Consider the following 17,695-nt stretch of genomic DNA (forward strand, 5'->3'; position numbering starts at 1 on the left):
AATATGATGCCTCTTGTGTGGCCGTTTACGTATATATATGTATATCCTAAAAGATTGCAGTCGTCGGCTTCAGCCCCCACACATATAATGCGGGGGTGTTTGCAGAAGACACGTGTTCACACTTAATCCAACGTCTTGGTCCTATTAAGGAGGTGATAGCGCAGCGAACTAGGCAACTGGACTATAATGCTTTAACACTTTCACTTAGCCAGAGGAGTTTGATAGTGGGGCTACTATATAGCCCCTGGTGGCTCTGCACTCACCCGAATTCGGGGTGCGTACATGCCTGGCTGGGAAACGGCCCTTCGTTAAGGCGGAGGAATTCTAAGATTCCGATAGGTCATCGAGTGGTTGACCAGTCTCACGCTATATCATGACAGTCAGTTTTCGGCTTTCTCTACTGAGGTGCTCGTCCGGACGAACCAGGGCACAATCCAGTAGTTCTCCTGGTGCCGCCTTAGCCGATAGAGCGGAACGTAAGGCAGCAAAACACAGGAGCCGGGCAAACCCAACATTTGACCAAAGACATGATTCGGAGCTGATGCATATAAGGCCAAACTCGCGACGCCGAACACTCCCTAAGGTATTCGGTCTTTATTGTGGGCCTAAACAGTGCCCTTTATAAGAAGCACCTGGTGTCCAGGTACGTGCATTACTCTGACGTGGCCACATGCCAAGACATCAGCATCCTTCTCAATTGTACTGAGAATCCGAGGGATGTGTATCAACAAGAGACAGTAAAAAAGGTTTACGCAGGGTCTTAATCTAAAAGGAATCCTTGGAACAGGTCCCTGCTGCATGTCTGCGCCTATGTCTTCGTTGTGCCGTATCCTGGACGGGTGTAGCACGATGGTCATCTATAAAAGAGAGGAACTTAGTTGAAAAGTTGTCGTGCAAAAAGGTAGGTTTAAAGAAACCATGTACAATTTAAGATGAGTAAAAATTGCAACTTGTCTACGCGCGTTGAGCCCCTTGTATTTGTAATAGGGGTGTGGTCATCAAACCTGTATGAATTACATATAGCTGCGCCGGACTCGTCTAACCGTGTCCGTGGTCTTGACGACCTATCGAATGCTTTAGTTGGTGAGGCCGTTTTAGTGTGCGGCTGCCAAGGCAGCCACACTATCTTCGACGCGCAGGGATCGCTCAATATTTCCATTTACTGTAATGATGCCACGTGGACCGGGCATCTTAAGCGTGAGGGAAGCGTAATGCGGTATTGCATTAAAGCGAGAGAAAGCTTCGCGTCCAAGTAGTGCTTGATAGCCACTTTGGAACGGAGCAATGTGGAAGGTTAAATTTTCGCTACGGAAGTTATAGGGGAAGCCGAATATAACCTCTAGTAGCAGGGAGCCCGTGCAATGAGCCCCTGGGCCTGGCGTTACTCCTTTAAAGGTAGTATTGCTATGGCAAATTTTCGTTGGGTCTATCCCCATTTTGCGGATTGTGTCCTGATATATCAGGTTTAGACTGCTGCCACCGTCCATCAGGACTCGTGTGAAGTGGTATCCGTCAATTATTGGATCTAATACCAAGGCAGCCCATCCTGCGCGCCGGATACTTGCCAAGTAATCCTGATGGTCGAAGGTGATCGGTTGAGACGGCCAGTGGCAGAACTCCATGGTGATAGGCCCTTGGGCATATTTATCTGGGAGTGCCGCTTTGTTTCTCCCCTTTATCACGTGTAACACGTTTACTATTTTGACTTCTGACGGAAATTTCTTCTGTTCCCCAGTGCTTTGCTTGCGAGGCTCATCCTCGTCTTCACTTGGTGTATCCTGCCCCTTATGTTCGGCGTTGAGCTTGCCGGACTGCTTGAAGACCCAACATTCTCTGTGGGTATGATTTGCAGGTTTATCGGGGGTGCTATGGATCTGACATATTTGGTCCAGAATTTTGTTTAGGCTGGACATTTCATCTCTGGCACCTTTAGAGGACAGCTTTTGCTGACCTAGCCAAGCGCTTCTGAATCCGGCATTTACCTCCGTGCTCTTCGGGATGTCTTCTTTATTCCGGCACTTATTATTTTTGCTGCGTCATGATTTCCTGTTTCCATCTCTAACTTCAGATGTACTTGGGTCGCTGGTGCTGCATCGGGCTAGCCAGCTGTCCTCGCCCGCGCAAAAGCGGGTCATGAGGCTTTTTAATGCTGCCATTGTTCTCAGCTTTTCTTGGCCGAGGTGTCTGGAAAGCCATTCGTCTCGGACGCTGTGTTTGAAAGCTGCCAAGGCTTCAGCGTCCGGACAGTCGACTATTTGGTTCTTTTTAGTAAGAAACCTGTTCCAGAGCTTTCGGGCTAACTCTCCGGGCTGTTGAGTTATATGACTTAAATCGTCCGCATCCGGAGGTCGGACATAAGTCCCTTGAAAATTTTGCCCAAAAAGCGTCTTCGAGCTCTTCCCAGCTTCCAATGGAGCTTTCGGGGAGGCTTTTAAGCCAGTGCCGAGCTGGCCCTTTGAGCTTGAGGGGTAAGTACTTGATGGCATGGAGATCATCTCCTCGAGCCATATGGATATGGAGGATATAGTCCTCAATCCAGACCCCAGGGTCTATTGTTCTGTCGTATGCATCTATGTTTATGGGTTTGAATCCCTCTGGAAATTCATGGTCCAGCACCTCGTCGGTGAAACATAGGGGGTGTGTGGCACCCCTGTATCTGGGTGTACCGCGTTGTTCGGATGTTTGTTGTGTTGCATCGTATGCTGGAGCGCGCTTGCGTGGTCCATAGATGGATCTGGTTGCGCCGTCCTTTTGATGCGAGCCCTCACGTGGATCGCGTATTGGCTTATGTGCGGCATTGTTTGCCGCTCTATGTTGACCGTGAGGTCGTCTATCTGGCCGGATGGCTGTTTTAATTTTTGGTTGCGGGGGATCTAAGGCCTCCTCATCAAATTCAGGTAGCAACTTCCGCTTCGGGTAGCTCTTGGTGGGGCGATTGCCGCCGTACTTTGCTGCTGTGTTGAGTACTTTACTCCATCTGATTCTAAGTGTGTCTTGCACAACCTTGAGCCTTTGCTTCTACTTTTTTAGACTCCTCATGGTGGCAACAAGCCTTTGACGGGCATTCTGTTGCTCCGGGTGTCTGTCTGGTGTGATGTCGTTCGGACTATTATCTTTGACAGAGTCGGGTTGTTCGGTTTGATTCTCCGTGTTGCCGTGGTCCGGCGATGGTTCACCCTACTCTAACGCTGGGTCTATATGATCGTTGTTTCTGCCGAGGCGGGATTTGGAGCGGCGCTTACGCCGCCGCTTTGACTGCTTCTCGAGGGGACAACCCTTCCTTGCGTCCTTCCGTTCCTCGTCGTCGTTTTCTTTTGGTGTGTCCACCATGTGTACGTCATGTGATGAAGTAGGCGTCCAGTGCCCTGTGGGCAGTGGTTCCTGTTCGTCTCCTGCATCGTCGTCCATACCGTCGATGTCTTCGGAGTCGAAGTCGAGCATGTCGGTTAAGTCATCGACAGTGGCTACTAAGTGGGTGGTGGGTGGGCGGCGAATTTCTTCGTCATCCGCATCCCAATCCTGCCGGACATAGTTCGGCCAGGACTCTCTTGACAAGGAGAGAGACTTTAATAAATTCAGTATGTCACCGAAGGGCGAGTGCTGAAAGATATCCGCGGAGGTGAACTCCATGATTGGCGCCCATTCGGATTTGATAGGCACGGGCGCAGGCGGTTCGGAGCCCGTGGCCGGGGAAGGATCCGACAGTTATACGACCTCCGTGACGGGGTCTATCCACCCGTCCAGGGATGGCGCAACTGGCTCCGAATTGAGGCTCGGAGCGGCTGACGGTGCGATCTCCCAAATATGGTCCGATGGTAGAGCTAAATCGTACTCATCGTGACCACGTGGCGCACAAGGCAGGGGCTCGAATTGGTCGAAGATCAAGTCTCCGCGGATATCGGCCGTGTAATTTAAGCTTCCAAACCTGACCTGATGGCCAGGGGCGTAGCTTTCGATCTGCTCCAGATGTCCAAGCGAGTTGGACGCAGTGCGAAGCCGCCGAACATAAAGATCTGTCCGGGGAGAAAAGTCTCACCTTGGACTGCATCGCTATCGATGATAGAAGGAGCCATCAAGCCTAACGGCAACGACACAGAGGAACTCTCAATGAAAGCACCAATGTTGGTGTCAAAACCGGCAGATCTTGGGTAGGGGGTCCTGAACTATGCGTCTAAGGCGGATGGTAACAGGAGGCAGGGGACATGATGTTTTACCCAGGTTCGGGCCCTCTTGATGGAGGTAAAACCCTATGTCCTGCTTGATTTATTCTTGATGATATAGGTATTACAAGAGTTGATCTACCATGAGATCGGAGAGGCTAAACCCTAGAAGCTAGCCTATGGTATGATTGTTTGTTGTCCTACGGACTAAAACCCTTCGGTTTATATAGACATCGGAGAGGGTTAGGGTTACACAAGGTCGGTTACAAAGGAGGAGATCTACATATCCGTATTGCCAAGCTTGCCTTCCACGCCAAGGAGAGTCCCATCCGAACACAGGACGAAGTCTTCAATCTTGTATCTTCATAGTCCAACAGTCCGACCAAAGGATATAGTCCGGCTGTCCGGAGACCCCCTAATCCAGGACTCCCTCAAGCATCATCGCCAAGATCGTCGTCACTGGACAGATCAATGGCGTCATTTTCATTTCACAAAACAACAGAAGGGGTTAGTGCTTGACCAGTGGGTTGCATGGGCTTCTTCACTTTGGCGGGCTTGGAGATGCGTGAAAGATCTTCAGACTGCACACTGTCTTTAGGAGGTGCAGTGGCCAGAGGCTTCGCCCGTGAAACCTTTGGTGCAGGGGAAGGCTTCGAAGCTTTAGGTTTCTTCAGCTTCTTTGGCTTCGGTGGTGCAGGCGCTTCGTCAGAATCAGCGTCGTCTGTAGGTTGATCAACGACTGCCCCTTGAACCTTTATGTGAGTGATGAGACCTTCTAAGTTATAGAAGGGCCCAACCAGATTGGGTTAGCTTTGCATGTGCCGTCAGCACGTGGAGCAGAGGGGCCTGGATTGAAGTCTAATCCCCGCGACTTCTTGTTTTCTTTGGCCGAGTTCTTGGCAAACTAGAAGTTGCGCTTGAACAGATTGTCGTCACGGCACCATAGTAATGAAGATGGGTCTGCATTTGCCGGCTGTGGTCCACGGACCATGCAAGGATAGAAGCCTTGTTTAATGGCTTCAGCTCTGGACCTAGGTTGAAGGTTTTTGTACAAGATGTCTCCCCAGGGTCGCTTGATGGCATTCTTCTCAGCATATTTCTGGGTCACGAACCTGTACTTGTACCATTGTTCTGCCCAATATCATCGAACCCATTGGATTCGGGTTTTCCGCTGATTGTAGTCCTCCTTTGGATCTGTCTTGTACAACTCATAGAGGTCAGGAGGCAAATCTCTTGAGGTGTTTCCATGGTGCCGTCTGCCACCCTTCCTTGCAGACTTCTCTGTTGCCATGAAGTTTAGACTGAAAGGATTCAACACTATCAAAGTCTTCCGCCTATTGGTCAGACAAGAACTGGCTTCAGGAGAATTTATATGATGCTGTAAGAACTTTGCAAATGAATGCAGACTATGAGAACCAAGGGATTGTCCCACGGACATGTACCTGTGACAGCATTAAAGGTGCGAGGGAAGGGGAAGAGGTCATATGCATTCTCAGAAGATTTTGAAGATAAATCAGTTTGGAAGACATTGACCTCATAGTGCGAAGACATTCACTCATATGTAGAGAGTTGGTTCCAGATTTGTACGAATCCACGAATAAGTACAAGTGAGGAATCTAACTACTTTGTGAAGCATAAGTGAACATACTAGGCATGCTATGAGATGCAGAATGAGATAGATCCAACTTGTGGGAATAGAAACCACTTGTGGTTGAAAATGATGAATCTATCGGATCAAAAAGACTGTAAAAAGGAGGTTTTATTTACCACACGAGGAACTGCTAGATGGAGTGGGAGAGGAGGCCGAGCAGTTCGATCTTCCATGCCCTAACTTGGCGACGGAGGACACCTACGGCGATGGCGGAGAAGACGATGTCCGCAGCCGGCGTGAGGACGGCATCGGTGAGGTTGCAGCAGCTAAGCGCTTCGTTGCCGGTGTCGTCGAGTGCTAGCGGTGGTGCTAGGGTTTGTGCGAGAGTGGAAGAAGAGATAATGACTGGGGTGAGGCGTGTATTTATAGAGACAGGGACGGCACAACGTTATTACGCAGGTGCCCCTGGCGGTTCACATCTGAAGGACACATGGCGATCATGCAACACATTGGAGGTTGTTCCACGTTCCCACGCACGCCTAGATTGTAGGGTGGTCGTTCCCACTTCTCCGGGTTTCAGGCAAAGGACATTTGATGGTGGCGTTACCCACCGTATAGGAAGTATTAGACCCAGACACGGCGCACAATTATCGTGGCGCTCCAAAGTCAAATTCCTCATTAATGTATTCACACTTAGAATGCATGTCTTCATTGATTGAAGATATACTTTACTTCGTGTGTTGCACATCTAAGTCATCAACATGCATAAGTGTTAGGATGTGTGCCTGATCACATGATATTTGAGGATTCCAAGATATTTAGCTCACACCGTAACTTGCAAAACCTTTTCTCATCCAAGGGCTTTGTGAAGATATCTGCCAGTTGCTCTTTAGTGTTGACGTGTATGATATCAATATCTTCCTTCATGACACGATCTCCAAGAAAGTGATGACGAATTTCAATATGCTTTGTCTTCGAGTGCTGAACTGGGTTGTTAGCAATCTTGATGGCGCTTTCGTTGTCGCAATAGAGTGGCACTTGCTTCAGATGAATGCCATAGTCTTTGAGTGTTTGCTTCATCCATAGAAGCTGATTGCAGCAAGATCCAGTAGCAATGTATTCAGATTCAGCAGTGGAGAGAGATACACAGTGAAAGTGCGTTATATCGACTAGAGGGGGGGGGGTGAATAAGCGATTTTTATGAAAGTCTTCAAAACGTAGAAGTTTCAAAGAAAAACGATAGAAATAAACCTATTACCATGCATCGGAAGGTAGACTACACTAGGCAAACCATAGTCAAGTATTTAATGCAGTGAAAGCACAATAACCTATAGCAGCTAGGTAGTATGGATCAGGTAGGAAGATATTATGAAGCCAATCAGAACAAGCAGTCACTCAGTGAAGACAAAAGATAATGCAATCATACAATGACTTCACAAGGACCATCAGTAAGTAAAGGGAAGGGAAGGATGAAACCAGTGACTCGTTGAAGACAATGATTTGTTAGACCAGTTCCAGTTGCTGTGACAATTGTACGTCTGGTTAGGGCGGCTAGGTATTTAAACCTGAGGACACACAGTCCCGGACACCCAGTCCTGAACATGCAGCTCAGGACACCCAGTCCTCACCGTATTCCCCTTGAGCTAGGGTCACACAGACCTCGCCCAATCTCTCTGGTAAGTCTTCAAGGTAGACTCCCAAACCTTCATAGACTTTGTTCACCGGCAATCCACAATGACTCTTGGATGCTCAGAACGCGACGCCTAACCGGCTGGAGGATTCACAGTCCTCAAGGGTAATAAGTCTTCAGATCACACAGACAGGAAGACTTAAGTGATGCCTAACACTCTTTGGCTCTGGGTGGTTAGGGATTTATCCTCGCAAGGAATTCTCTCTCAAAAGCTTCGAGGTGGGTTGCTCTCAAACGACAAAAGCCATACTCTAACTCTGAGCAGCCAACCGTTTATGGTTGTAGGGGGTGGGCTATTTATAGCCACTAGGCAACCCGACCTGATTTGTCCGAAATGACCCTGGGTCACTAAGGAACTGACACGTGTTCCAACGGTCAGATTTCAAACACACATGGCAACTTTACTTGGGCTACAAGCAAAGCTGACTTGTCCGACTCTGGACAAGATTTGCTCTCATAGTCTCCACTCGAAGACATAGGTTTTAGTTAAGCATCACTTCAGTCATTCTGACTGGTTCTCTTGGACCCCACATAATAGTACGATGGTTCCTATGACTCAATAAAGAAGAAAAAGAACTACGAAAGATCTGAGTCTTCGAGCTCCATAGGCTTCATGTGATGTCTTCTCTTGTCATAGTCTTCAATGTGAATCTCTTCACATACCACCTTTGACATCAATGTCTTCATACATTTTTAGGGGTCATCTCTGGTAGGAAAACCGAATCAATGAGGGACTTCTACCTGTGTTATCCTGCAATTCTCACAAACACATTAGTCCCTCAAGTAGGTTTGTCGTCAATACTCCAAAACCAACTAGGGGTGACACTAGATGCATTTACAATCTCCCCCTTTTTGGTGATTGATGACAAACTAGTTGAAGTTTTCAACGGGGAATATAATATGTGAAATTGTAAAGGATAAGGAATTGTCTTCATAAGTTGCAAGGGCTCCCCCTGAAGATGTGCATATAAGTAATTTGCTTTTGGAATGCAAATGCACATGGCAGGTTGTACTCGTGGAGATCCTCTTCAATTTATGATGACAATTCATTATGCATGTGAAGGTATGTGAAGATAATGACATGCATAATGGAAAATGGACGTCTGCAAAATGATCTAAGTGCGGAATTTATCATCGCATCACAAAGTAGCAAATAAGTAGCAGACGACCATCGAGTTTAGGTGTTACAACTCAAAGAACCAAATGTATCAAAACAAGAGTTGTAAACACTAGGCAAAATATAAAGCAACTTCCCATGTGGACCCGCTTGAAGACTATCAAACTCATATGCTTCTCCCCCTTTTGTCAGTAAGGACCAAAAAGGTTTGAAGACATAGAGCATCTACTCGTTCCCATGAAGAGTAGGTGAAGCAGCAGGGTCGTCGGTGGTGTTCGGCGGTGCAGAAGAACTTGGAGCAGTGTCGAAGCGTGCTGAAGGAGGGGGCGGTGAAGTAGCATCGTCTTCGTCCTCGATCACTTTGGCATTCACAGTTGCCGCAGAGGAAGAGAACTCAAAGTCTTCAAGAGATGGAGTTCATCGCAGCACTGCCCTTCGAGGAGGTGTGGAGTCAAACTTGAAGCGTTCAGAGAAGCCATCCTCTTGAAGATCATCTTCAGAGCACATAAGCGTCAGCCCTTTCCATGTGCGTCGAGAGGTTTCATGGGCAACAAAGGCATTCTTGGTGGCAAGATTGCGAATGCGGTTAACATCCACCAAGAGGCTTTGCATTTGGCGCTTCAGCCAGTCATGATGCCTATCCTGTTTCTGATGAAGAGCCACTAGAAGCTCTCGGTCATTGAGAACACGAGATCGCTTCTTGGGTCGTTGGGCAATAGTGCTTTCGGTGGCTTCAGTAAGGGCACGATGAGGTGCACGTGTAGTTCCAGCCAGAGGATAAACACGGGTGACTGCTTCAACTCCTTCAATGTTCTGAGAGAAACTTTGATGCTCCGCATTCTGAAGACTAAGAGGCTCCTTGGCAGGCTCAGGATAAATGGCTTCAATGGACATATCCACATCAGGCAGAAAGATCCGATGATTGCGAGTAGATGGCTGATATGAGATAGCGGAGTGGAGTTTAATCAGCCGCATTATCCATGGAGCGTAGAACTTCAAGCCAAAAAGATCAGAGCCTGATGCAGCAAGTTGGCGGATGAAGAAGTCTTGTGCATTGAAGCATTTGCCATGAAGAATATAGAAGACCAAAGTCTTCATTGCACCTTCCAGCTTGGCATGTGGAGAATGTCCTTTGATGGGCCAGAGAGTTCGCCTTATGATGTGATAGATAGTCCTTGGCAGATACTCAAGGTCTTCAACAAAGAACTCCTTAGGATATGCAGCATCTTGTGGCAAGGGCTTCATCATACTGAGCATCTGACTCATGTTCGGTTCAGGCTTCTAAAAGATGTTCTCCATAGCTTCACTATGAAGCTGACAGCCAGGTTCATAGAGATCTCCAGGAGTGGGCAGACCAGTGAGCTCAATGATATCAAAGGCTTTGGCTTCGTGATGAACATTTCCTGTCATCCACTCCAGGACCCAAGTCTTCGGATCTCTGTTGTAGCCTCGTATGTGAAGTGTGGCATAAAATTGGACAAGTAACTCTTCGTTCCAGTGCTCTTGGTCAGTGACAAAAGGCAACAGTCCAACCTCTTTGAAGCAATCCAGAGCTTCTTCCAGACAGGGCAGACCAGCTATTGCTTCGGTGTCAAGACGCTTATGTGGGAAGATGCGACCTTGATTGTACAGAATGCAGGAGTAATAGCTTCGCTGTGGATAGCTCCAGAACCGATCAGAAGATATTCGTTCCCTTGAGTACGGGTTCTTGGAGCTGTTGAAGAAAGTGTTGTCTGCTTTGAAGCCGTTGACATTGAAGGATCCAGGTGCTGAGGTAGGACCTGGAAACCTGGGCAACCTTGGAATTGGCTTCTGTACCTGAGGCTTGTTCTCAACATGATAGTCAAACTGAGGACCAGCAGCAGGCGCAGGAACAGAAGCAGTAGCATCATTGGCTTCGCTGACTTCTGGTTCTTGGGTTGGTGTAGTCTCCACATTTGCTTCAGCCATGACAGTGTCAGTGGCTTCATTTGTTTTGGTGGTGGCAGCCTCAAGATTCTCAACCTCCACTTGATGAGCTGGAGGGTCGGTCACAGTCATGTTCTCCTCGAGAACAGCTTCTTGGTGAGACGGGGGTGTAGCAACTCTTGGGGTTTCTTCTTCATCGGCTGATGCAGCTGGAACATCTTCAGCCATTTTGGCTTCGGATTCAGTCACAGTAGGAGTGGAATCTAGAAACACTTGACGTGCAACAGATTGGTGAGGCACTTCTCCTTCGGGAATGCTGGAAGGAGGGACTTGAGACCTTGATCCTTTGCGAAGCCTGTGGAATGCTGGCGACGCCTTTGGAGGTGGCGTTGGCTAGGCCTCAAAGTCATCTTCTTCTTCTTGCTAGGATGGTGTGACTTGTGGTTGCTAAGGGTGATCAGCCCATGTTGTATCCTGAGCAATTGGCGTCAAGGGACGACCAATGCTGATGAGTTCGCAGTGTGTAAGCACAGGCGATGATACCTGTTGGTGCTCGATCTGAGGAAGGACTACATTATCTTCAACATTGTCATGGTGACCAATGTCTTCAGCAGCGGTGGAATTAGCTGCTGGAATGTCTTCAGCTTCATAAGCCTCTGGGGAAGCAGGCTCATGGACAGTCAGTTGGCGCTCTTGATGTTCAGTGGCAGGGCGAACCATGGAGATGGGTTCAACAATTAAGGGCTCTGTGGGAGCAGCCCGTTCCTTCTTGGTCTTCCGTTTCTTCTTGGGGGGAGCAGGAGCAGAGGCTTCAAGATGTTTCCTCTTTCTGGCTTCAGCCTCAGCAGTCCTCGTCTTCTTCAGCTCTGAAGTGATAGATCTGGCTTTTGGCCTTGAGCCAGTCATGCTGGTTGGGAAGACAATGGGATCTGCTTCCTGCCTTGGTGCGTTGGGTTCGGCCACAGTGGGCTTCTTCTTCTTCTTCTTCTTAGCAGCCATCCTGGGATCAATGCCCGGACGCCCAAGGGCCTTGCGCTTCTCAGCCTCGTTGTAGCCTTGCACACACTTGTCAGCCAGGCTCTTCATGCGCTCACGAGAACCCTGAGCTTCTGCATGTTTCTTGAGAAAGGCTTCTTTGAGCTCGTGCAGCATAATCTTGAAGTTTTTCACCTCTTGCATGCTGAGCTTGGCCATATGCTTCTTGAACTGAGCTTTCTCAAAGTCAATCTTTTGCTTCAGTTCGACGATGCGCTGAGCTAGAGCTAGCTCTGAAGCAATGGCGCCATGGAAGGCGACACTGAGGCCAATTGGAAGTTGCAGATCTTCGAAGCTGAGGTTGGGCGTGTCAAACCACTCATCAATGAAGTTGTGGATGATTTCCACGTCAAAGAGAGGCAGATCATTGAAGATTTCTGCTTCTTCTTTGCTCTTGATCAGTTTCTCAAGAGCGTCATCTGCAAGATCTTCATCACTGGACAGATCAATGGCATCGTTGCGCAGAATAGCAGCAGCAGTCAGTTCTTGGCTGGTGTGTGGCAGAGGTATCTTGACTTTCTGGGGCTTGGAGATGCGTGACAGATCTTCAGACTGCACACTGTCTTCAGGAGGTGCAGTAGCCAGTGGCTTCGCCCGTGAGATTTTTGGTGCTGAGGTAGGCTTTGAAGCTTTAGGCTGCTTCAGTTTCTTTGGCTTCGGCGCTGCAGGTGCTTCATTTGATTCAGCGTCATCTGCAGGCTCATCCACGGCTGTACTTGAACCACTGTTCTGCCCAATATCGTCGAATCCATTGGATTCGTGTCTTGCGCTGATTGTAATCCTCTTCAGGATCTGTCTTGTAAAGCTCTGAGAGGTCATCAGGCAAATCTCTTGATGTTCCCCCATGACGCTGTCTGCCACCCTTCCTTGCTGATTTCTCTGCAGCCATGAACTTCAAACTGAATGGCTTCAACACGTTCAAAGGCTTCAAAGGCTTTCGCTTGCTGGACAAACAGGAACTGGCTTCGGGAGAATTTATATGATACTGCAAGAATTCTGCAAATGAATGCAGACTATGAGAACCAAGGGATTCTCCCACGGACATGTACCTGTGACAGCATTAAGGTGCGAGGGAAGGGAAAGAGGTCATATGCATTCTTAGAAGATTTTGAAGATAAATCAGTTTAGAAGACATTGACCTCATCGTGTGAAGACATTCACTCATAGATAAGGAGTTGGTTCCAGATTTGTACAAATCCAGAGATCAGTACAAGTGAGGAATCTAACTACTTTGCGAAGCATAAGTGAATATACTAGGCATATTATGAGATGCAGTATGAACTAGATCCAACTTGTGTGAACAGAAACTGCTTGTGGTAGAAAGTGACGAATCTATAGGATCAAAGGGGTCGTAAAAAGGAAGTTTTATTTACCACACGTAGAACTGCTAGACGGAGTGGAAGAGGAGGCCGAGCAGTTCAATCGTCTGTGCCCTAACTTGGCGACGGAGGACACCTACGGCGACAGCGGAGAAGACGATGTCCGCACTTGGCGTGAAGACGGCGTCGGAGAGGTTGCGACAGCTAAGCACTTCGTCGCCGGCGTCGTCGAGGGCTAGCGGTGGCACTAGGGTTCGTGCGAGAGTGAAAGAAGAGATAATGACTGTGGTGAGGCGTGTATTTATAGGGATAGGGGCGGCTCAGTGTTATTACACAGGTGCCCCTGGCAATTCACATCTGAGGAACACGTGGCCATCATGCAACATTTCGGAGGTTGTTCCACGTCCCATGCACGCCTGGATTGTCGGGTGGTCGTTCCCACTTCTCCGGGTTTCAGGTGAAGGAATTAGCATTGAAAGCATTCTTAATGTTTGTCTCTGTATCTTCTGCTGACAAGGACACAGAGAAGACATTTGATAGTTTCAAGAGAATGCATATGATTTGGAGAGATAGAGTTTGAGATAGAAAGCATAGAGAGGTTAGGGTCCGATCACATTCACTTAGTTCAAAAGATTCAATAAGAAGACATAGCTATAAGTGAATGCTGTAGAGGACAGAACACTAGTATATATATAATCAACATAGTGAAGATAATCATGAAGACATGTTGAGATTGAAGCCAAACCAAATGCGAAGACAAAGCAAATGTAACGCCATGAGTGAAACACTTCAAATAGAACATTTGATGGTGGCGTTACCCACCGTATAGGAAGTATTAGACCCAGACACGGCGCACAATTATCGTGGCGCTCCAAAGTCAAATTCCTCATTAATGTATTCACACTTAGAATGCATGTCTTCATTGATTGAAGATATACTTTACTTCGTGTGTTGCACATCTAAGTCATCAATATGCATAAATGTTAGGATGTGTGCCTGATCACAGGACATTTGAGGATTCCAAGATATTTAGCTCACACCGTAACTTGCAAAATCTCTTCTCATCCAAGGGCTTGGTGAAGATATATGCCAATTTCTCTTCAGTGTTGACGTGTATGATATCAATATCTTCCTTCACAACATGATCTCTAAGAAAGTGATGACGAATCTCAATGTGCTTTGTCTTCGAGTGCTGAACTGGGTTGTTGGCAATCTTGATGGCGCTTTCGTTGTCGCAGTAGAGTGGCACTTGCTTCAGATGAATGCCATAGTCTTTGAGTGTTTGTTTCATCCACAAAAGCTGAGCGCAGCAAGATCCAGCAGCAATGTATTCAGATTCAGAAGTGGAGAGAGATACACAGTTCTGCTTCTTTGAAGACCAACATACAAGTGATCGTCCCAGAAAATGACATGTGCCTGATGTAGACTTGCGATCCACCTTGTCACCAGCATAATCAGCATCCGAGAATCCAACCAGATCAAACTCTGAGCCCTTAGGATACCATAATCCTAGAGTTGGGGTGTAAGCCAAATATCGAAGAATTCGCTTCACAGCTAAGTGATGTGATTCCTTTGGTGCCGCTTGGAATCGAGCACACATGCAAACACTAAGCATAATATCCAGCCTAGATGCACATAAATAAAGTAAAGAACCAATCATGGAGTGGTATACCTTTTGATCGAACTCTTTACCATTGTCGTCGGGACCCAGATGATGTTTGGCTGGCATTGGCGTCGTGAAGCCTTTGCAGTCTTGCATACCGAACTTCTTCAGGCAATCTTTGAGATACTTCTCTTGAGACATAAAGATGCCGTTGCGTTGCTGTCGTATTTGAAGACCAAGGAAGAACTTCAGCTCTCCCATCATGGACATCTGATATTGCTCTTGCATCATATATCCAAACTCTTCACTGTATTTCTGATTGGTGCAGCCGAAGATAATGTCATCCACATATATTTGGCAGTCAAACAGTTCACCATCATATGTCTTCATGAAGAGAGTGGGTCGAGGGAACCAGGTGTGAAGCCTTTGCTCTTCAGGAAGTATTTGAGTGTGTCATACCAAGCCTGAGGCCATACAGTACCTTGTTGAGCTTGTATACCATGTCAGGATGTTTTGGATCTTCAAAGCCAGGCGGTTGTGCGACATACACTTCTTCTTCAATCTTGCCATTGAGAAAAGCGCTCTTCACATCCATTTGATATAGAAGTATGTTATGATGATTTGCATAGGCCAGCAGTATGCGTATGGCTTCAAGTCGAGCCATAGGAGCAAATGTTTCATCGAAGTCAATCCCTTCAACTTGCGTATATCCTTGAGCAACGAGACGAGCTTTGTTTCTGACAACTTGACCATGCTCATCTTGCTTGTTGCGATATATCCATTTGGTGCCTATTATATTGTGCTTCCAAGGATCAGGACGCTTAACCAGTTCCCATACATTATTCAGCTCAAACTGTTGAAGCTCTTCTTGCATAGCTTGAATCCATTCAGATTCCATGAAGGCTTCTTCAACTTTCTTGGGTTCTGTTATTGAGACGAATGCGAAGTGCCCACAGAAATTTGCTAGCTGTGTTGCCTTTGAACGAGTGAGCGGACCGGGTGCATTGATGCTATCAATTATTCTCTCAATCTGCACTTCATTGCCAACACGAGGATGTACAGGGCGAAGATTTTGCTCTTGCTGATCATTGTCATTGTTAGAGGGATTGTCTTCAGGCTGAGTGTAAGTGCATCTAGTGCCACCCCTAGTTCATTTTGGAGTATTGATGACAAACCTAGTTGAGGGACTAATGTGTTTGTGAGAATTGCAGGATAGCACAGGTAGAAGTCCCTCATTGATTCGGTTTTCCTACCAGAGATGACCCCTAAAAATGTATGAAGACATTGAAGTCAAAGGTGGTATATGAAGATATTTACATTGAAGACTATGACAAGAGAAGACACCACATGAAGCCTATGGAGCTCGAAGACTTAGATCTTTCGTAGTTCTTTTTCTTCTGTGTTGAGTCACAGGAACCACCGTATTGTTAAGTGGGGTCCAAGAGAACCAGTCAGAATGACTGAAGTGATGCTTAACCAAAACCTATGTCTTCGAGTGAAGACTTTGAGAGAAAATCTTGTCCAGAGTCGGGCAAGTCAGCTTTGCTTGTAGCCCAAGTAAAGTTGTCGTGTGAGTTTGAAATCTGACCGTTGGAACACGTGTCAGTTCCTTAGTGACCCAGGGTCATTTCGGACAAATCAGGTCGGGTTGCCAAGTGGCTATAAATAGCCCACCCCCTACAACCATAAACGGTTGGCTGCTCAGATTCAGAGTACGGCTTTTGTCGTTTGAGAGCAACCCACCTCGAAGCCTTTGAGAGAGAATTCCTTGCGAGGATAAAGCCCTAACCACCCAGAGCCAAAGAGAATTAGGCATCACTTAAGTCTTCTTCTCTGTGTGATCTGAAGACTTATTACACTTGAGGACTGTGCATCCTCCAGCCGGTTAGGCGTCGCGTTCTGAGCATCCAAGAGACATTGTGGGTTGCCGGTGAACGAAGTCTGTGAAGGTTTGGGAGTCTACCTTGAAGACTTACCTGAGTGATTGGGTGAGGTCTGTGTGACCTTAGCTCAAGGGGAATACGGTGAGGACTGGGTGTCCTGAGCTGCGTGTTCAGGACTGGGTGTCCGGGACTGTGTGTCCTTAGGTTTAAATGCCTAGCCGCCCTAGCCAGACGTACAGTTTTCACAGCAACTGGAACTGGTCCAACAAATCATTGTCTTCAGCGAGTCACTGGTTTCATCTTCCCTTCCCTTTACTTACTATTACTCCTTGTGAAGTCATTGTATGTTCGCACTATCTTTTGTCTTCACTGAGTGACTGCGTGTTCTGTGTGGCTTCACAATATCTTCCTACCTGACCCTTACTACATTGCTGCTATTAGTCATTGTGCTTTCACTCTATTGAATACTTGACTATGGCTTGCCTAGTGTAGGCTACCTTCCGCTGCAGGGTAATAGGTTTATTTCTATCGTTTGTCTTCATAACTTCCACGTTTTGAAGACTTTCATAAAAATCGCCTATTCACCCCCCTCTAGTCGATATAACGCACTTTCAATTGGTATCAGAGCTGGGTGCTCCCTTGTTCTATGTGATTCGGTTTAACCACCTGGAGTTTTAGCTATGTCGACTGCAGGGATAATCAAAGTCTCCGCTGCGTGCCCCATCTTTGATGGAACCGAATATCCCTACTGGAAGAATAAGATGCGCATGCATCTTGAAGCCATTGACGTCGACCTATGGTATGTCGTCGAGAACGGCGTTTGAGGGAGTCCTGGATTAGGGGGTGTTCGGGTAGCCGGACTATACCTTCGGCCGAACTCCTGGACTATGAAGATACAAGATTGAACACTTCGTCCCGTGTCCAGATGGGACTTTCCTTGGCGTGGAAGGCAAGCTTGGCGATGCAGATATTCAAGATCTCCTACCATTGTAACCGACTTTATGTAACCCTAACCCTATCTGGTGTCTATATAAACCGGAGGGTTGTAGTCCGTAGGCAATCAACTCCATACACAACAATCATACCATAGGCTAGCTTCTAGGGTTTAGCCTCCTTGATCTCGTGGTAGATCTACTCTTGTACTACCCATATCATCAATATTAATCAAGCAGGAGTAGGGTATTACCTCCATCGAGAGGGCCCGAACCTGGGTAAAACAAAGTGTTCCCTGCCTCCTGTTACCATCCGGCCTTGACGCACAGTTCGGGACCCCCTACCCGAGATCCGCCGGTTTTGACACCGACATTGGTGCTTTCATTGAGAGTTCCTCTGTGTCGTCGCCTTTAGGCCCGATGGCTCCTTTGATCATCAACAACGATGCGGTCCAGG

This window comes from Triticum urartu, chromosome 6A (assembly GCF_056163025.1).
Source record: "Triticum urartu cultivar PI428250 chromosome 6A, HENAU_Tu73, whole genome shotgun sequence".
In the NCBI taxonomy this organism is placed as follows: domain Eukaryota; kingdom Viridiplantae; phylum Streptophyta; class Magnoliopsida; order Poales; family Poaceae; genus Triticum; species Triticum urartu.